Here is a 22,106-nt window from a genome sequence, read left to right on the forward strand (position 1 = left end):
CTCCTTTGTCTCTCTGCCTGGACAGCAGATTTTAAAATATACCCAGAGTTGCCAAACCACTAAATGCACCCAAGACGGTGACTGAGGCACTTGGAGCCAAGGAGGACCGTGGGGGGTATTTTTTCCCTTTTTCTTCCCTACCCTGAAGGAAATCACACTCTTTTGTTTGAAAAGCCTTCCAGGTTGGTTTTCGAGGCCTTTTCCTGGTTGTCCCACTCCCACGGGAACAGCAGAGGTTACTCTGAAACATGCGGTGGTTTGAGCAGAGTAACCCCAGAGGCCTGGCTCCTGTGCCAGGCTATGTCAGGGCAGGGACACAGAAGGAGCCCGTAGAAGCCAGGGCTTCGAGCAGGGGTGGGAGGAGACACATGGGGAAGGCTGTGAGCTGGGAGGCACCGGGTCTGCACTCCGCCACTGTCCCCACGGTAGGCTGAGGCACCACTGCCTCTCTGCTTGGCCATGGCAAAGCCAGTCTGTTACACACACCCATCACTATGGGAAAGCCACCTCTCACCCCAGAGCAGTGACTGGGGTGAGAACCAGCCCTGGAGTCGGGAGACTTAGTGAGGGAGCAAGTCACAGCCTCTCTCCAGGTCCCAATGTGCCCCTGTGTACCAGGAGGGGTGTGACTAGCCTGAGCAATCTGGAGTGTGTGGCTGGGAAGGAAAAAGAAAATAGAAACAAAAGGTAACATTCACCAAGCACTTAGGGAGTCCTTGAATGAAACACTGTATATCAGTGTATTGTCATCTCCCTTAATTTTCACCACAACCCTATTCCTGCCCTTTACTGAGGTGTACAGAGCATCTCTCTTTCCTAGGGGCTGTATGTGAAATCCAGGAGAGGTCTTGGATTACATGCTCGTCCCAGGGCCCGTCATTCTGCCCAAGGGGATGGGATTCTACGATAGGCCATCTCTGATCCCAGGCCTTCCCTGTAGCCAGGAGCATGGGGACAACAGTTAGCAGTCCTGCCAGAACTACAAGTAGCAGGAGTGCTAAGCTGCTCCCACCAGATGCTGCTGGAGAAGGGATGGGGAGTCTGGGCAGAGAGACTGGCAGCACCCTCTATAGGTGGTGGAGCCAGGTACCGACTCCAGATGCCCCCATCCCATGCCCTCCTACTGACCTTGACTTGAGAGCTATTCTGCTACAGGTCAGGGCAAAAGGAAAGAGGGGTGGGTCATGGGTGGGAAGAGGTGAAGACCCTGGAGTGACTCCACTTCCACCACACTGGATCCCCGAGTCCCCTCCCCACCCATGCCGTGCCCTGTCTTGTCTCCAGGCCTTTGCAGAGCTGTTCCTTCTAGAAGCAATACCCCCACCCTCACCTTCTCCATCTCATAAGCACACATTTTTCAAGACTCATTTCAATGGCCTTTTTCTGGGAAGCCTTCTCCCCTTTGTAGGCAGGATGGGGACTCCGGAGCCTCTGACATACACCTCCACCCGGCCCTTAAACTTCAGCATATGGTGACTGCTGCCACTTGCTTTCCTGGGGCAGGGACCATGGCCCATTCGTCCTGTTCCCACAGGCCAGCACAGCGTAAGAGTGCCAAAGATGTCTGCAGAAGGGATAGGGGGAGAAGAGACCGAGGAATGGGGAGTGAGAAAGGGAAATGAGGAGAAAAGAACAGGTGGGGGAGGGAGGACGGTGGAGCCAGAGCAGTCACAGGCCAGGGCAGGGGGGGAGGGCATTCAGGGAGGGCATGTCAGGAAGGGAGGGAGGGCTTTGCGCTGGGGCCAGGAGCACAAGTGGTTTCCCCAGTCCTGGAGGCTCTGGCCGGAATCGCTCTCCTGAGGGGCTGGTGTCATAAGTGGGAAGTGGCAACCTGACCATTTATTCAGTAACATCTGTCGATACCCACTGTCTGCCTGGCACTGTGCTGGGCACAGGGTCCCTCTTCTCTGCTGACTGCCCTAGGAAGGGGGATCAGAGTGACGGGGAGCAGGACCCTTGAAATCATCTGGAGCCCCGAGGAAGCGGAGCTGCCCCTCTCTGGACAGCGGGTACCCACCAGCCTCTCTGCCTGGCGCCGTGGCTGGCACGCTGCTCAGAGGACGTTACGTGGCTAGGACATCACTAGAGGCCATGAGGCCTTTCAGTCTTGCCCTGCTTGAGTCTCGCCCCCGCAGAAAGCCATGAGAGGAGGAGTGCGGGCTCCCACCGAGGCTGGCTCCCCACCCCTGGGAAGAACGGAAACAGGAGGGGAGGGAGTCGGCCAGCAGTGGCTGCCCAGCCTGGTAATGAATCGTTCCAAAGTTTGCCGCCCTGTCTGAATAGCTTCGCTTCTGAAAGGGTTTTGTTACAAAGGGTACATTGACGTCCTCCACCGGACAAGGAGGGCCGCCCGCGTGCACAGGGAAAGCCCCTTTTGGGAGCCATCAGGAGGCAGCAGCAGGGATCCAGACATGGAGCAACAATCTCTCCCAGAATGGTGGGCGTGACTGGGTTCTCCTTTCTGATTCTGGACCTGAAAGGGCTCGGGCCTGGTGTGTATGAGGTGATGGAAGACCTCCTTGGTTGCATCTGTGGCCTGAGTGACCAGCTGAGCTGGGGTGGGGGCCCAGGAGAGGGTGGGGCTGAGCTGGCACACACAGAGCGCTTGGCTGTTCAGTTGAGAATGGAAAATGCCTTTTGAGTTGACTGCCTTTCCTGGACACTCCCTTCTCCTGGGTCCTGATGGTCAAGATGCTCCCTAGGCCTCCTCAAGACCCCAGCCCAGGTAGTCTGTACTTTTAGAGGCTGGGGTCTCCATCCTGCCTGTCTGGGGGTCCCTGTAGCTTCTGGCAAAATGAGTGGCCTAAGGTGGGGGACCTAGAGCTCATGGTTCTGGATTTGATTATGATTTTGTTTGTTCAAAAGTTATTGGGAACGGTATTTTTTGTTGATTCAATTTAATATGCATATGTATGTGCATATTTGGTTTTCTCCACCAAAAATCTGGCTCTGTGGAGCCTAATTGGTTTGTGGCCCCACCTTTAGGCCTGAGGTAATTCATTATTTAATCAGGGGACTTTTTATGAGTGTGGGATGAGCCAAGCAATGACCACACATCTGGAGGCCCAAGGGCTGCCCTCACTCGATGGGCCTCTTTTGTCCTGCCCCCTTGAATGTGAGAGAGGGATTGGACAAGAAACAGCCCCGAGGTTGCCCCTGTTGAACCCATAGGGACAAATCATGGCCGCAAAAAAAAAAGTGTGTGAGTGTATGTGTGTGTGTGTGTGTGCATGTGTGCGTGTATGAGTGCCTGTGTGTGTCCATGACTTACCAGAAGTGGTATCAAATAAGAATCCTGACTCTGTCACTTATCTGTATGAGGATAACAACAGTATCTCTGTGGCAACTGACTTACTCTACCTGTACCTTGGTTTCCTCATCTGTGAAGTGGGGATAATGGGAGTAACTACTTCATTGGTTGTTGTGAGGTTAATATGGTAAAGCACTTAAGATAATATTTTGCCCATAGCAGGCACTAATAAATGTTAGCTGTCACTGCTACAACTACTACTATCACCTTAGAAGATGTCTCAGGTCCAGTTCCCCAGAAGCAGATGCTGAGATGGGGAATCACAGCTAAGTGATTTCCTAAGGCGGAGCTCCCCAAGGACACTGACGAGAGACTGAGTGTAGCTGGACAGGAGAGGAAGAGGCCAACAGGGGTGCAGAGGGTGCTTTCAGCCTGTCCCACAGGGGGGCTCTCAAGGTTGTCCCCATCAGAGGTAAGGGAGCTGGGATCTCACTCTCCTGCGCCCTAGTCATTGGCTAAGGGCCACTTTGGGGGTGTAAACTTCCAGGTACTTCTGGCTCTTCAGGCAAGGCAGGTCCTGTAGCCTGGGGCCGTCACCCAGGGAAGTGTGCCCAAAGGGGAGGGCCACAGAAGGCAGAGGAGGTGCCCAGGCCCCATAAAGAGATCTGGGGGAACCTGGAGGATATGAGGGTGGCACCAACAGTGTCCTCCAGGGAGAGCTACTGTGAGTAGCAAATGAGCAGGGCCTTTCCATGGCAGGCTCTTGATCAATGGTAGTCCCAGCCTTTCTGCCTCACCAGCCACAGGCTGCTTCTGGTCCAAGGCCAGGGTTACCCCAGGTGTCTGCGAGGTCCCAGCCAGGCTCAGAGCGTCATATATTTGTGTAGGACAGTGGCTCCAGCCATGCTCAAGGAACCAGTGAGAAGAGCCTGCCTGCTTGGCTGCCTGAGCACCGTGGGAGACAAGGAGCCCTGCCAGCCAGTGCAGGCTGCCCTGGATCTGCCCCAGGGCACTGGTGTCAGGAAGGAGGGAGAAGCTGTGACAATGTGACAACGACATGCATCCCCCCAATCCCTCCTAGACACATCTGCCACCTCTTTCCTGCCCTCTCCCTGGCTCTGCCATCCATCCCACTCACATGGGCAGTCCTGCCCTGGGTAGCCCTGAGCCCCACAGCCCAGGTCAGGTCTGACGGGCCTGGCAGCAGCTACCCAAGCCATGGCCTATTAGTGTTCTCCTGGGGGTACTGCCTGCCTGGGTATCAGAGGGAATGTTGGAGAACATTTCAGGCCCTGCATACCTGTCTCCTGTGAAAAGCCTAGACCCTCCTGGAAAGCTCCCATGCCAGGGGGATTCAAGGAGAGGGAGGAAGGCCACCTATTGGGGGTGATTCTTGGGGGACCCCACATGAAGGATAACAAGAATAACCTATTATCACCCACGATGTGGTGAGTCAGCACTGCATTTCAGGTGGAACCCTTTATAGGAACAATTTTATTCAAAGCTCGCCACAACTCCGAGAGGTTTCTGCTCCCAGGTTGGAGAGGCAAAGTTTCAGACCCCAAATCATACAGTTCCTGTCTGGTCTCCCTGTTCCTCCCTTGCCCCCTGAGACTATTTCCAGCATGGCAGCGGAGCGAGTCTGGTGGACACAGCCCACAGCTGTCCTCCCTCCAGACCCTGCAGTGGCTCCCTCTCACCCAGGGTAAAAGCCCGAGGCCTCACATAGGCCACCACGCCTTTGCCTGATCTGACTTCCTAGTGCCCCCAAACTTCTCTCCTACCACCTCGCTTCACTGGCCCCATTCCAGCCCCACCAGCTGCCTCTACTGTTTTTCAAATGGCCACACAAACTCCGGCCTCAGGGCCCTTGCACGGGCTGCTCCCTCTGCCCGGTAGGCTCTTCGCCAGCCGCTGTATGGCTCCCTCTCAGTTGCTTCAGGTCTCTGCCCCAGTGTCACCTCCTGACCCCCCCAGCTTTCTCTATTCCCTTTACTCTGCCTTATCATTATTATTTTTGGTAGCTCTTCTATATTGATTTGTGCATTGCCTGTCTCCCTTCACTGAAATGTAAGCTCCACGATGGCAGTGATTTTGCCTTTGGTTCACTGCTGGATCAGGTCCTCGATCAGTGCAATCGATACTTGATAAATGCATGCAGAATGACTGAATGGCACCAAGACCAGAACTCAAAAGCTCTAAACATCAGGTACCCTGAGGTTGGGGGAGGGTGGATGCCACGGTCTGCTAAGCCCTGGGGTCTGTGGTTCTGAGCAGCTTTCTTTTTCTCACAGCCAGAGGGAACAGAGAACAGCGAGTTTGACCCCAAGCACCCGCTTCCTGTGCCCAGTTCACGCAGAATGGCCTCGAGCAGTCTGCCGTGGGCTCTGCACAGCAGCCTTCTCTGGGCTGCTGTCCTTAGCCAGCTCTGCCCCACTTCCTTCCTCTTTTTTCAAATTAAAAAAAAACTTTTTGGCCGCACAACGCAGCATGTAGGATCTTAGTTCTCCGACCGGGGATCCAACCCGCGCCCCGGAGTCTTAACCACTGGACCACCAGGGAAGTCCTCCCACTTCCTTCCTCTTGACTCTGAGGTCTGAGGGAAACACTGCCCTTTCTCTCCCAGCCTTGGATTCAAGTCCAAGTTCAGAGCAGCTCTGCAGACTCTGAATTCCTCGCCTAGCATTTCCTCCAAAGGGCCTTCTGCATCCTCTCAACACTTGTTCCCTCAAAATAATACCTACCGAGCATCTTCTATGGGGAGAGGGACCCAATTTCCAGCTCTCTGTGCCACTACTGGCCCAACCTGACCCAGGAGGCCATATAAGATGAAGCTGAAGCAGGAAGGGCTGGGCTGCTGAGGCAGGACCCAGAGAATGTGGGAGCAGGAGAGGGAGCCCCTAGAGGCAACCCCATCCCACCCTACTTACTCCCTTGGGTGAGAGAGGCAATTCCTTGGGGCAGCAGGGTGGAAAGCCAGCTGTACGGAGGATGGAGAGCAAGCCAGGAACTTGATTTGAAGGACACATGCCAGCCTGTGTCTTCTTCCTCCAGCCCCGTTCTGAGAAAGCTTCCCTCTCCTGCCCCCTCCCCGACCCCCAGCTGCTGACCCCCTGCGCCAAAATGCCTGGTTACCTGCCCAAGGTCCCTCTCCCGGGAGCACCTTGGAGCCATGGCAGGGGTCTGATTCCCCCCAGCCCACCTCTGTCTCCCAAGTGGAGAGGTGGGCAACCTTCTCCTGTGCTTCAGAATCCAGGCCACAAGCTGCCACCTGCCCCTGCCCCACGTGGGCACAGACTTCCTCATTCCAAGAACTCCTAGATGTTAGGCTTCTATCCAGATTTCTCCATGTCTTTGCTGACTGCTGGCAACGAATCCTGGAAGGAGAAGAGAAATGAAGTCCTCCACCAGGCCGGCAAATCGGCATCATGAGTGTCCTGAGGAGGGACCCTGGGGAAGGACAGCCACTGGGAACAAGAAAACACACAGAGTCCCAAGACTGGTGGGGTCCCTGTGGCAGGAGGCGGTATCTGAGCCTGAGCAAATCTCGAAAGGGCATTAACAGTAGACCATGAACTCCCTCCTTGGGCCTCAGAATCCTGGAAGGGCCTCTGAGTGGGTGGCAATGGGGTGGGACCCTCAGGACCTATCTCCTTAAGATCCCTTGTACCCCTCTCAGTGGCCCTGGGGAATCCCCCCACACTTCCTCCACTCCTCCCTGCAGAATGGAGTGGGCCCAGGAACACGGGTCTCACCTTCAAGCCTGGGCTGGCACTCAGCCAGTGAGCCCTGCTGGGGACCTCCCGGCCCCCTTGCGCATCAAGCTCTGCTCTGCCGGAGGATATGTTCAAGTTTCACAGGGCTGACTAGCCCAGGAACTTCAGAAGGCCCAGCCCTGTCTGGTAGGCCTGCAGTGCACACACCTTGAGCCACTACTGTCTTTTCCTTGGATGTTGGGCCCCCCAGACCAAGAGGACCTCAAGAATAGGACCCAGTGTGACTGGTTTGTGCCCCCAGGCCCAGGAGTAGGAGACACGTTGTACCTCCACCACTTTCTAACTGTGTGACCTCAGTCATGTGACTTTGCTCCTCTGTGCCTCAGTTTCCTCCTCTGTAAAATGGGTAGAATCATCAGCCTATTTCATAGGACTGAGGTGAAGTTAACTGGGATACTCCATGTAAAGCACTTCAAACAGTGCTGGGCACCTAGCAGGTGCTCAATAAATATTACCTGTGTGTCCCTGTCACCACTTAGTGTTCCTCCCTGAGCTATGAAGGATTCCAGGATTGGGGCCAGCTAGGCTTTCTTCCCAAGATGACCTGATCCCTTAGGAAACACGAGAGGAGAAGGGGGCCCTCACAGCTGCCTCCAGGCCCCTGGGGGTTGTGGCCACTATGGAAAGCCCCGACTCACCACACTGTTTGGATTGGGTTTCTATTCCCAACACCAGTGAGAGGGCTGCTATTTATGGGCCCCCCATCCCACCCCCTGGGCAGCCAGACAGTGCGTGGGCTAGGGACCACATGGATGGCAGCCCGCTCCCCCACCCAACCCGGGCACTCTGACCGGGGCACGTTTCACACGCCGGTTACCCTGCCGGCTCGGCAGTGGCTTTCCCAGCTCCATCTGGCCCCCTGAGGGAGGAGCAGAGATGGAAGGGATGTGAGGGTCTCCCGCCTCTTCATCCTGGCCTCTGGCTTCTAGAAGGTCTCTTTGAGGAGAGGTGGGTTCTTGGGGGCATGGGGCTGATACACACACCCCATTCCATTTCCACCCTTACAGTGACACATGCCTCACCTGGTGTCTGCCGTGGTGAAAACCCAGGCTCTGGAGCCAGACTGCCTGGGTTCAAGTCCCACTTTGGGTCCTCGTTAGATGTGACCTTGGGCTAGTGCCCTAACTTCTTTGTTCTCAGTTTTCTCACCTGTAAGATGGAGCTAGAGCTAATACCTGCACCCTAGGGTTATCATGAGGGTTAAAGGAATTGACACAGGTAAAGTGCGTAGCACCAGGCCGGGCACACAGAAAGCTCTCAAAGTCAGTATTCTTATCCCTGTAGGGTCTGGTGCAGGATGGCAACCCTGCCTCCTTCACCCGGCTCCTGTTCTCTGACTAGGCAGGATGGCTGTCGCCTCCGTGCAGATGTAGAAACTGAGCCTCAAATGGGAGAAGTGACCTCTCCAGGGTCACACAACTGGGGATGGCAGAACCCAGGCCCTCTTAGGGCTCTTTCCAGCGCACTGGCTGCCTCTTGATCTTTAACCACTAGAGTCCTCCCCCTACCCCTCACCAAAGAGACAAGGAGCTCCACTGGCCAGTCCCAACAAGGGAAGGTGAGGGCCCTGACAGGTGTGCACCCAGCAGGAGCCAGGCTGAGCCCATCCTCGGGGCCTGCCTGCCCCTTGGCCAGTGCCTCCAGCCAGCTCACTCAGGACAGGGGCTATTTTTAGCAGGTGCTGTTTGCCTGGTGGCAGGGATATTTGCAAAGGGTCAGTCTGGTGGTGTCCCTTGGCTTTCAACTAGAAACAGCTCTCGGATGTGCAGCCGATTGGCTGAGAGCATGAGGCTTTGGCGAGCCTTTTCCCTTTACAAAATGTGGCCATTTCTCCTTCCTGTCCACCCTCTTGCCAAGCCCACAGCTTCTGTTCCTGGCTCCCCGCCGCCAAGATGGTGACAGCCTTCCCAGGTCTGGTGGGATGAGCAAATTGGGCAAAGTGTGGTTTCCTGGCCCTGGCCCGGCATCTTCCTTCCGCTAATAAACCTGTGGCTAACCAGCCGTGGCCTCACGCTCCATGGCTTAGAGCACCATGCCAGCAAGGCCAAGGTCAGGCTCTACCCCGACTGGCTGGCATCACAGGGAGGTGCGTTCTGTCCCATGCCTCAGCCTGCAGCCCTCAGGGATGAGGGGGATCAGCCCTGGGGGCAGCTGTGAGCCAGTTAGCGTGTGGGCATCTCTGCGTCCCCAGCCCCGGGAGGGCTTAACTGAGCTGGTCCACCTGCTGCCGCTGGGCAAAGCGTGGAGCTGGGCGCTTTCCTACGTGAAGGCTGGCACGTATGTTGGTGGGAAAACACGGGAGACCAAGAAAGTGCCAGGTAGGAGGCACACATAAGGCCGCTGAGCCAGTTTTCTACATTGGCTGGAGTGGCCCTGGAGAAGTGGCAGAGTGTGGTGATTAAGAGAACAGACTGTGGGGTTCAAATCCCGGACAGGACACTTAGCTGTGGTGTACCGTTCTGTGCGTCAGTGTCCCCATCTGTATAAAGGGGATGAACATAGGCCTCTTGTGAGGATGAAGTGAGCTAAGGCTTGGAAGCACTTAGAACTGTAACCGCTACATGAGTGTTAGCTCTTGTTACCATTGCAGTACCTCAACCCCCAACACTGGTCCCACAAACCCTGTACCCCTCATCTGGCCCCCACTCCCACTGCTTCCCTCCTACCAAGCAAGCCTTCACTGGCCCCAAGGCCCTCAAGCTGTTGAAGCTCAGGCACATGGGTGGCCCCTCCTCACCCCTCTGGGAGGCCAGATGCTGGGGGTGGCCGGGCCTCAGGTGGGTCCTGCCACAACCCCTGCCAGAGAAAAGCCCAGTGTCCGGGGAATGGGCTGGCACCGGGCAGGTGCCCCGCTCTGCTCCTGTGGCTCCTGCCCAGGAGGGCGCGTCCACTGAGCTCAGGTCTATAAATAAGGTATCTGGGAGGAACGGCTTTAATTTGCACTTTACCTATTGGTGTTTACTTTGCTATTTCAAATATGGTAATTTAATTCTGTTGGGCGCCTGCCTGGGGGCGCACCTTGGGTGTGCGGTTACCTGACCGCACCAGGGTGACTCCTATGTCTCTCTGCAGTTCTGGACACAGATGCCTCAGGGACAGCCATGGTCTGTGGAGCCCCCAGGTGTGGGCACAGCGTGGAGGGGCTTGGCTGGACATTGAGATCCCTCTGTACCCAGACCCACAATCCTCCCCGCTCCGTTCGGCTTGCCCTCCTGACAGCACCTCCCTTCCCTGCTGCCCATCCTCCATGTCTCTTCGCGCCTTAGCCCACAGCCTTCATCTCTGCTGAGATGACACCCTCCTCCAGCCACCTGGGAGCTCTCTTCAGATTTCTCTCATGGCCATACAACTAATTAGGGGACAGTCTTGGAGATTTTGCTTGCTGTTTTAAATTTTTGTATTTTGTCTCTACTGTGAGACTGGGAGCTCCCTGAGGGCAGGGCTGCGTCGCCCCTCAGACGGGGGTTCCCTGAGGACGGGGTCGCGTCTGCCCTCAGAGCGGGGCTCCCTGAGGGCGGGGCCGGGTCTCCCCTCAGACAGCGGCTCCCTGAGGACGGGGCCGCGTCTCCCCTCAGACGGGGTTCCCTGAGGACGGGGCTGTGTCTCCCCGAGGGCAGAGAATGTGCTTTTCCCTCAGCTTAGGGGTATTAATGGCTTTGGCCCAGCTCTACCCCCTCTGGTCAGGGTTGTCCACTGGGGCCACAAAAAGTGTGCTTGTCCTTCCCTTCACTGACTGGCAGGACCAAGCTGTGACTTTTGTGTGCCATAGGCACTTTGCCTGTTTGAGGCCTTCTTCCATAAACTTCGCTGGAATAAAGACAAATACATTTGTATTACATATGAAAACCTTTTCTTTGACTTAAAAGATAATTTTTTTTCCTTCTGACTTTAACATGAAACCAAACATTGTGCCTGGTGGGTGCACGGGGCCTGCGCACAGAAACAAGCATGGAGCCCGGCCATTTGGCGGGGACACCTTTCCCATCTCTTAGCTCTTATAAACCTCAGGAAGTCCCTAGGAGTCAGGCAGGGCCAGAATTCCTATCCCACACCATTAGCCTGGCCATGGCTGCTGCCACTGGCAGCAGCACCCCAGGGACCCCCTCGACGGCACAGTGGTCCGTGCCAGGCGCTCTGCTGAGCACACGTCACCCTTGTCGTATCTAATCCTCAGAATCATCCCACGAGGCAGGCACTGTGATTATCTCCCATTTCACAGATAAGGAAAATGAGGCTCAGAGGGGAGAAGTGATGGGTTCAAGGTCACCCAGCCGGTCAGTGACAGGGCGGGAATGGAGGACCCAGAGGTCTGGCTTCAGAAAGCCTAGGTCGTTGCTCTCCAGAAAGGGTGAAGGGCCAGGCCAGGCGTAGGTCAAGGTCAGCTACAGAGATTGGTTCTGACGCCTCCAGGCCTGTTAAGAGGGAAGGGGCAAGATCCTGCCCTGGAATTACCAGCTTTCTGGCCCAAACTGCCCTCCAGCTCCTAGCCCAGGGCTCTCGGCATTGGGCTGGGCCTGCTAGACTTGATTCCCTGGTGGGGAGGCAGTACGGCGGGGACTCCTGACGAGGTGCCCCCACCCTTGCTGCTCCAGGTCTGCTAGCTTTCAGGCCCCTCTCACTGCCCTTCCAGCCACCTGGTCCCAGAGGCTGCCTGGGAGTCCTCTGGGCGGGGAGCTGTGGGGCCCGGAGGGTAGGAGGTAACCTCGTGGCGTGGGGAGTGAGGAGCTCAGAGTGGGGGTCAGGTCTGGAGGAACCCCGGTCAGTGATGATGTGAGGGTGCTCAGGGCCCTGCCCCGAGCTTAGGGACGCCCTCTCCTGGTTTGCCAGCCCGTCTCTACATCACTACCGTTGTTTCCTCTTTTTACCACTTTGCTCTACATTTTTTGGCCTGTCTTTTCAAAACTCCATCTCCGCTTTATTTTTGACTCATCAATGTCTTCGCCTTCTGTCTCTGCCCTGTTCCTCTCGCCCTGCTTCCTTCCCCTCTTCCTGCCATCTCTGTATCTTCTCCCTCTGTGTCTCCTTTGTGTGTCTGGTAGGTTTCCGCTGTCCATGTTTCCTCTCCCGCTCTGTCCCCCTGTCTCTCTTCCTTCTCTCTGTCTCTGAATGCTTCTCCATCTCCTGAAACCTCTGTCCCTCTGTCAATCTGTGTCTCTGGTTGTCTTTCTCCCTCTCCCATTATTCTGAGATGTGACAGTGCCTGGCCCGGCAGGGACAACAGTTCCACAGACAAATCACCCAACAAAGGTGAGAAAACGTACTCCACGGGAGCATAAGGCGCTGGCCCTACTGCATGTTGTGGGAAGTTCGCCCCGGTGTTCCCCCCCGCCCCCCACTCCAGCCCATCAGGTGCGGGCGCCCGTGGCCAACGGGAGGGGCTGCGTGCCCAAGCTGGAGAAGAGAAGCAGGAAAGGCCTTTTGTGCAGCCCAGGCCCGTTGGCTTTCAAGCAGCAAGTCTTTCTCTTGATCCCTGGAGGCACTAAAGGGCCCATCTGCATTTGTGTTTCATGCAGGTAGAGGAGCAGGGGTAGGGATGGGGAGAGAAACGGGGAGGGCAGCAGATATCTGGGGTCACCCTTGGCCCACCTCTGTGCCTTCTTGGCTGGGGGACCTCTTTGTTGGTGGGCATAGATAATAACTGACTAATGGGGCTGTTTTCAAGATCAAATAAGATGATGTGTTGTAACTAAAAAGCTCAGTAAAGGGGCTTTAAGGGGTTTGGTGTGGGCCAGCAGAGCACGCCCTCTATAAGTAAGAGGGCTCACTTAGCCCTTAAAGTAAGCCCCCAAGGGCTTACTTTAAAAGCCTTCATTTACTTGAGGTGACTCACCTCCTCCAGGAAGCCTCCTAGATTAGCTCCAGTCCCCTAGGGGTCCCTTCCAGCCACGGAACCCCTTCAGCTCTTAGGTACCTTGCTCACCCTCCACGTCAGAATGGGCACTGGTCATTTCCATTTCCCCAACAAGTCAGAGGGTGGCTAAGGACAGGGCCACATCTCTGCTTTCCCTTGTGGCCCCAGGGCCTGGCCCAGGTGGGGTGCACTGGATGTCCTTGGTCATAATAACACTGCCCTGTGGTCCTCCTCCTGAAAATCAGAGGAGCCTTTGATTTTCAAAGCATTTCAGCAAATGCGATACTATTTGATTCTCACCCAGACCAGCGAGGAAGGCAGGGTGTGGGTTAGCATCCCCATTTTACAGGCAAAGAAACTGAGGTTCAAAGAGGTTGAGTAACTCGCCCAAGGTCAGTTAGCAAGAGGGACTAGTAAGAAACCCAGAGTCTGTATGCAATTCCCATTTTATAGACAGGGAAACCGAGGCTGAGGACAATGGAAACAAAGCTTAATAGAGATAGGGTCCAAGTTAAAACCTAAGTTTCCAGGCTCTTTCTTCCACACCACAATGACTGGACCATCCTTCTGACCTCCACATGGTAGACACATATTTGGGGGACACCTGGCTTTCAGAGAGGGCTTGGGAGCCCCAGGGCTGTGTTGGGGGGCCTGCCAGGTGACTCAGTGCCATAGGGATCCCAGATGTGCCCTCGTGGCCCTGCCCAGAGGATAGGCCACTGTCCTGCCCACAGGTGACATGAGCAGAGGATAGGCTGGATAAGGACCCCCTGTCCATCTCTCTCCCTCCTTTGCATGCCAGGCTGAGTGCTTGGCTCTGCCTTTGGCCTCCAGGATAAGGGAGCAGCAAGAGACAAGGAAAGGTTGGTCCCACAGGAGCTTCTCACAGGCCACATACGCCTCTACCCTCCTTTGAGACGATGAAGGGTATCTCATGTGTGGTCTGAGGACTCACCGCAATGTATAGACCTCTCTCCAGCCACCTCGGCTCTCAAGATCTCCAAGTCCTGACTCAGAATCCTTGATCTCGGGCTTCTCAGCCCTAGGATTTCAGAATTAGCATCCCTGCCTGGGTTCTGTGTTTTGTCTACGAAACATGCACTGATCCATTTCCCCATTTTATTAATGAGGGAGGCCTGTTCCTGAGATAATCAGAGTTTCCAGTGTTACCGTACCAATAAAGTGCCACCTAAGGGCAGAGATTTGACATTTGATTTAGAGGTTGCAACTATCTAAGGAAACCAGGTAGAATTTCCAGGTTAATGTTTGAAATATTGAAAAGAGCTCAGGACCCATCCTATCATCACAGACTCCTGAGGGTTTGGGCCCCCAGGCTCGGGACTCTTAGAGGAGTCATAGGACTCTTCTGTGGCACACACGGGCTCCAGACACATACATACAGAGGCCTGCAGGCACGCACATTCACATATACACAATAACACACATGCCCCAGAAGAACCAGCAGGCTGGGCCTGGGGTGATGTGACTTGTTTGCCAGCCCAGTCCTTTAGGCTCAGCTTGTCTCCTGGCTCCAAGCATTGTGATTTCTCACTTGGGGCTGTTCACTTTAAGCCCTTCCCATATGAGCTGTGAGCCGGGCGATGTGTGGGAACTTCCAAGCTAGTCGGGGGATAAGATCTGTGGACTGAAATCACAGGTCCAAGTGGGGCGTGATGTGTGCTATTGGCAGGGTGAGGTCTAGCATGGGAGCAGAATTGTGGGCCAAGTGGAAGGCACATCACATTGGGATAGTCTCTGCTGTGGTGGGTACATTCAGGTACGTTCTTGCCAGGATCACTCTTTATGCTTTGGGGGAGTGGAGAGGAGTTCCAGGCTTCTAGCAGCTGACTATCTTCAAGTCTCATGTATTTTGCTTCAAATTGCACTTGTAGGATTTACTTCCCTAATTAGCTTTGGTTTCAGCTGTTACAATGAGTGTTCATTCCTTAAGGAGTTACCCCAACATATGGAGGGACCTCAAATGTGTGCTTGGAGCTGGGGGAAGCTCACCTGAGAGGCAGTGGTGGCCACAGATAATCATTGAGGTGTGCCATCCACCTGGGAGCTAAGACTTTACAGCACCCGGCAGTTCCTAGGAAGATGGTAGGTAAAGGTGGAAACAACTGGCAAGTCTGGCCTCCAGCCTGGGATGGAGGATGCAACTCATCAATCCAAAAGCTGGTCGAGCTGGTCTTATCCAACTCATTCATTTTACAGACACAGAAATTGCAATCTGGAGTGGAAAGTGACCTACCTCCAATCCCACAGCTAACAAACAGTAGAGCCAGGAGTCAAATGCATATCTCATGACACCAATTCCAGCACCCCCCTCCCCTGACTGAAGCCCTGCGGCTACCACATGGCTCTTCTTCCCTCTTGTAAGTGACAGCAGTAGGGGAGAGGGTGGTGGGCAGAAAAGGATGGGTATAGGTGAGGATGGGACTACTTTGGCCAACTACTTCCTGGCATGTCCCTTCTATCTCAGTCTCAGTTTCTTTATCCACAAAATGGAACACTTAGCCTCTATGACCTCCAAGACTCCAAGATGTACCAGACCAGAACATTCCTCCCTGGCTGCTGAGAAGCCTTAAGTGATGGGATGGAGCCAGAGTGAAGCAGTGGAAAACCGTGACTCCAAGACCAGGAGGTGCCTGGTCCAGGGGAGGGGGGTGCGCAGAAAGCAGTGAAGTTAGTGCTGTGCCCTCCACCCCAGCTATTTTTACCCTGGAACACTGGACTGCAAGAGGCCTGGCTAAAAATACCAGCAGCCCGAGCCCCGAGCATCCTCTCCCCAGAGAAGGCGTGAGAGGGGTTTGAAGGGCATTTATCCTTCTTCTTCCCAGGCTGGGGTGCCTTGGGGGTGACTGGGAAGGAGACTCCTTCCCCCAGAGAGCCCTTCCCCCAGATAGCCCAAGAATAAGCTTGTTTTTGTCATTTTCGGCAACCTCAGCCAGCCCTGTCCACACACATACACAATTTTTTTTTTTTACCCAAAGTAATGAGTCTCCTACAATTTTGTGTTCTGTTCTTTTTCACTTATTCTTCCATAAACAGTTTATGTTGCCTCATGGTCTTCAAATTAGTCATTCTTAATGGCTGCATAATATTCCATCCAAGGGACTTTTCTATTCCCTGATCTCTGAGCATTTGATGGCTTCCAGCTTTCCATTATTATAAATAAAGCTGCCTTGGACAACTTTGTGCATGTGGCTTTTTCCTTCTCATTAATTATTTCTGTAAGATAAGTGCCCAGGTCAGTGGGCAAGACTGTTTTTGTGCCATTTGATGTGGCCTGCCAAACTGCTTTCCAAAAGTAAATGAAGGAGGTTTAATGTAAGGATACATCCACACTGGGAGCCAAGTAGAGTCAGGCTGCTGGGAAACCAGAGCTGGGAGCCAACGGGAGCTCAAACAGATGCCTCCAGCTCCCAAGGGCCTGCCTTGTGCCAGCTTCACTGCTCTGCCAGCTCCATCTTTCTCTCTTTCTTGAGCTTTTTTTTATTTTGACCTAGCAGAGCTGTCAGCTCTGAGGACAAATCACTTTATAACTCACTGCTCACGTGTTCTTAGCACTTACTTTGTCTCGGGTACTGTACCAACTGCCTGTGACAATTACCTTAATTTTCACAACCACCTTCTGGGGTAGGGATTATAATTACCCCCTTTTTCCAGATAAAGAAACCAAGACAAGGAAAGACTAAGTAACTTGTTCAAAGATGTAGTCAGTAACTGGTGGGGCCAGGTCCCACCTCACTGGCTTGCCTCACTGCAAACAGATACTCAGGACCACTATCCCAGTCTCCCTGGCAACACAGAGGCCCCACATCCCCCACTAATGGCCTATCATTTCTGAGTCTCTGAGTTCAAATTCTGAAGAGGGAGAATCTGATTGGCTCAGGTCAGCCTACGGATTGGAACCCTAGAGTCAAGGTCCAATCATCTGTGATGGGGGTGGGCTCAGACAGGAGGAGGCTGGGCCATGAGGGCAGTTGGACAGACCATCCTGATGTCCCAGCATTGGAATTTGCTAAAACACATTTAAAAGTAGTACAGTTGAGCCTTGAACAATGCGGGGGTTAGGGGCACCCATCCTCCACACAGTGGAAAATCCGTGTATAACTTTACAGTTGGCCCTCTGTATCCATGGCTTGGCATCTGAAGACTCAACCAACCATGGATTGTGTAGTACTGTATTTTACTTTAAAATTTATTGAATTTTTATTGAAAAATATTCCACATATAAGTGGGCCTGCACAGTTCAAACCCATGGTGTGTTCAAGGGTTAACACAACGCACTGTTACACTGAACAAAAATTATACACTGTATAACTGGTGTAAATGCTAACTTGATTGCATTTGCCTTTCTTGGATTATTTGTAATGATGAATATGTTTCCTTATGTTCCTTTTGTGTGTGTTGTCCACATCCACCCATTTTGGATATGCTTTATATCTTAACAGGTGTGAATGCCACACAGAACAATGGTGTGCTGAGAGGGGCTGTGGGTGGAGCAAGGATGATTTCTCCCTAAGTGGTTTCTCCTTTGTCCTGAAGCCTGGGGGGCTTTGACTGGCTTTCTAATCAGTGTTTCTGAGAAACCGCCTTCTCCCTGCCAACCTGGCGTGCTACTTGGACTAGACAATCTTGAGCAGGGACCTCTCCAGCTAGGAGGATCTCTGCATTTGCCTTCTCCTGTCTGGCGCCTTCTTCTGAATCAATCAACTGCTGGGAGTTCCCAAGAGCCCTGGTTTGCTGCTTGTACTGCGGGACACATCCTCAGTTTGCTTGGCTCTTGTCTCGTCCCAATTCTGGACTGAATGTGTCCGCACTTTTGCCCCCAGGCTCCCAGAGAGAGAGCTCCTGTATCTGTACCACTCTTTGTGGAAATGTGCCATCTTTCTTATAAGAAGCTGAGGGTCCTCTCCCGCCCTCTATCCCCAGACCCTTTGGGGGACAAATTGCCCACAAATCACTTAGCTCCAAAGCACAGAGCCCTCAATCAAAGGGGGTAAGGCCAAGGAGGGGGCATGCTACAAAGTAAACTAAGCAGCTGACACCGACAGGGAGGGGCCAGGCCTGGTGAGAGACACTTCCAGGGTGCCAGTGGTGTGGAGGCAGGGGGAGCCCCTCCAGGAAGGGAGAGCTGACAACTATCAGGTCAGCCTTTAACCGGCAGCCAGATAGCTTTGCACTGAGCTGCCCGCTCTTGCCAGATGCTCCCAGCTATGGAATAGCTGAGGGTGCTGGTGGTACAAGAGGTGCTCTCTGAAGCCAGGGATTCAGGTTTACCTGTGAGATCCTATCCATGACCTTGGCCTCTGTGGTCCAGAGCTCCATCACAGGCTCTGGGAGCCAGCACACGCCCAGTGCTTTGGGCTGTAGCAGATGGTTCACAGCCTCCTCTAGGGAACTGTGGGTGGTCTTAGTGGACCCTCCTCTGCCACGCCTTGGAGATGCTCAGGGGCTGCCCACAGGCAGTGAAGTTGATAGAACCAGTAGGAACCAGTGCTCCTCTCTGCTGGCTCCCTAGGAAGTCGGCTGGCTTCTGATTGTTCAGAGCCCAGTCTACCTGTCACCCATGGGTGACCCTTCTCCTATGTCAAGAGCCATAGTTCAAGGTTGTTTTAAAATCTCTGCTCCTGATGTCAGGAATATGATCCCTCCTAACTCAGAAGATCAACAGACAGAATGTCCTGGGGCTGGTCATTTGTTTCCTGTGGCTGAGACCACAAAGTTCCTTTATATCTGTTCTCTTCTTTTATGGTGATAAAAGTTTTAGCTGGGTACAACACTCTCCACTGGGGACTACGTTTTCCTGTTTCCCTTGCCATTAGATGTAGCTTGTGACTAGGTCCTAGCCAATGGGATGGCAAGGAAGGAGTGCTCTCTTTTATTTTTCTCTTTCCCACTGGCTGGAATGCAGATGTAATAGCAGGAGCTGGAGCAGTCATTTTGGACCATATGATGAAAGCTGCACATTGAGGAAGGCAGAGCAGCAAGAATGAAGGAATCATTGCATCATCTGTGGACTACATACTTGGATGTATATATGTATCAAATTCGATCCTGCTTAAGCCTCTGTATTTTGGAGTTTCTTTGTCCCAGCAGCTTACCCTACATACTCATTATTGTTGTCTCTCAGTGAAATGGCCATATCTGGGCCTACATGGATATGTCTGGTCACTGGAGAGACTGGGACTCATTCTTTGGCAGACTATTATTTTGGTGGTCCCCAATAGATCATCCCTCTCAGGATTCACACCCTTGTGTGGTCTCTGCTCACAGTGATTCTGGACTTAGCCATGTGACTTGTTTTGGCCAATGGGACATTAGCAAGAGTGATGCAAATAGAAACTGGGTAGCACTTACATAGCAGGGCTTGTACTCTTAGAATTCTGGCTCTTGGGATGCTCCTTCTCCAAACTCAGCTTCCAATCTTGAGAAGCCCAACACAGCCAGAAGAAGAGGCCATGTGGAGGAGAACTGAGGCCCCATGCTCAGCCCCAGTTGACCCTGCACCGATTCACCAACCTGAGTGAACACATCCTGGCAGTGGGTCCTACAGTCTGAGGCATGGAGCCATGGAGCAGAAATGAGCTGTCCCCGCCATACCCTGCCCAAACTGCAGAATCAATATCAAATAAATAACTGTTGTCTTAATCCACTAACTTTGGGGGTAGTTTGTTACACAGCTCTAGGTAACTGAAATACATGTGGATGGCCCCAGGACCTTTGCACTGTCTGAAAAACTTGAAGTCTACTGTGCTTTTCTCTACACCAAAACACCAAATGTGTCATCCTCACACCTTGAAACTAAAACACTACACAGGAAGTTGCTGATGCTCTGGAAATACTTGGGGGTGGGGGTGGGGGGCTACCCGCCCTTCCCTCAACTCTGCAGGTGGTTATCACTTGGCTTCATGCTTGGATTTGTAGCTCCAGGAATGGGATGGGTTCCACAGACCACCCCTGCTTTCTCATAAAGCTGCTGAAGTGCCATGCCTCTTAGATGAGGGTTTGGGGCAGCATTTGGCAGGCAAGGGCTGCCTGTGTCAACAATGGACTCCCCAGTACGTATTGGAGAACCCAATGAATGAATGAACAAATGAATAAATTGCAAACAAAAAGTAACTCATTTGGATCAAAGCAGGAGGTGAAGGTGAGAGAAGTATAGAGGGGTCTCCCAGGAGGGCGGGGTCAGTAGAGAGTCCAGGTGTAATGAAAGATTGCTTTGGAAGTATTTTTAACTCTTTCAAAATATAATTATAGTAGCTAACATTGAGTTCTTACTATGTGCCAGGCACTGTGTGAAATGCTTTATGTAAGTTATTGCATTAATCATCTCAACAAGCCTGGGAGGTAAGTATTATAACTTTCATCCCATTTTATAGATGAGGAAATCAAGGCTCAGAGAGGTTAGGTAACTTGCCTATGTGGGCATGGGAGGATTTGAACTCAGACAGTCTGGCGTTAGCACCCAAGGGCATAGCTACCACGTTCTGACAAACAGCTGGAGTCCTGTATTCTACCCTTGGAGAAAAGGCTAGGCCCTGGCATGCTTTATGACATGAGTGCCAGGCCCGAGTCCACCACGTGCTCCTGGGGACCTTGGAAAGCTCAGGTCAGGAGAGAAGAAGGAGAAGGGGTCCCTGTGCCAGGCATGTGGGACACTAACATTGAGGCCCAGAAGTGGTGCTGCCTGCCCTGCCTGAGCACCCTCACCAGCTGCTCCCACTCACTCCTCAGAAACGAGCCTGGCCCACTCACACGTGTCCCTAATGCCAGGTTCCAAGAAAGCCACCTAAATACCTGGTATTTGAGATGTAAAGAGGCCGGCTCCCTGTACTTAGTGCTTTGCTAACTTTTCCAATTATAGCGCCCTATTTTCCAAAGTCTAAAATGGACATATGTTATAACTGTCTTGGGCCCCAAGGTTTCAGAAACACCCTTAAGTCTCCTGAAATATAATCGTATATTTTAAACTAATTCCTAAAGGGCAGAGTGGGGTTATCTTTAACATCTGCCAGCACTCACACAGATCTGGTCTTTGTTTGCTAATGAGCCTGGGGCCTGGGTGCAGAGCAGCCTCAGGTGGAACCAGCTCTGTGCTGAGCTGTGTGGGAAGACGTGAGAAGGGAGATCCCAGGCTGAATGGGGCTGGGAGTGAGGGGGAGACCCAGTCCTGCCCTCCGGAAGCCTCAGTCTGAGGGGAGACACAGCCCCTCCCTCAGGGAGCTCAGTCTGAGAAGGGCACCCCTGCCCAAGGAAGCCCCAGGCTGAAGGAGGAGGCAGGACCCATCCTAAAACCCAGCAGAGGACCTTGGAGGGCTGTTGGAGGGATTCATTCCTGCTGGCTCCGCTGTCACAGGGTGGGCAGGTGGCAGAGGGAGGCAGGTGAGCAGGCTGCCTGTGAGCTCCCAGAGCCTGGAGGCAGGCAGAGTAGGTAGGTGGGGGCAATGGAGCTGAACTTTCATCGCTCCTGGAGCCGGTGTGACTTCAGGCCTGCCAGCCAGGGCATTTTCTGGTCAATCCCGACTGCCATTATTAAACATTTATTATGCAACGGAGATGTGCTTTTCTGGTCCCAGCGTTTGACCAGCGGTCTTGGTGAATAAATGGACTAGAACTAATCCTGTAGCTAAACAGTAAGGGCTTCGGAAAAGTCAACACCTCGCTTGCCTAATAGTTCCCAGGGAGGGGTGAGATAGAAAGTACCAGCGTTCACAATGCCCTTTCTCCTGAGATGGGAAAGCAGCTGGCCTGGCAGCCAGGTCTCCTGACAGCATTGTGAACAGACAGGGCAGAGATGACTCTGGAGCTTGTTGGAAGATAAAGGACACGTTGAGAGTTTGAGCATGTTCTGTGTACAAGACAGAGTCCTGGCCTGACAGCAGGAGAACTAATTCCGCTCAACTCAGTCCTTAATTTGCCAGCCATCACCTCAGAAATTGGGAAGAAAATCCCTTTTCCCCAGAGGCCAGGCATGGAGCGGAGGAGAGGGGAAAAGTCTGCAGTCTGAGAGGCAGACACAGTCCTGCCCTCAGGGAGCTCCAGTTCAAGGGGAAAGAAAACACAGCCCAGGGACTCAAAAGACCGAGCTATCACTAGCTGGGCCTTTGGGAACTAAGGTCCATCCTTTCCCATCCACCTCATGGTTAGATGAAGGCCAATGTCTGCTGGGATAGCCATCTGGAGGGAGCCAGTCTAGATGTGTACAGAAACCAGAATG

Source organism: Hyperoodon ampullatus, assembly GCF_949752795.1.
Source record: "Hyperoodon ampullatus genome assembly, chromosome: 10".
Taxonomy (NCBI): domain Eukaryota; kingdom Metazoa; phylum Chordata; class Mammalia; order Artiodactyla; family Ziphiidae; genus Hyperoodon; species Hyperoodon ampullatus.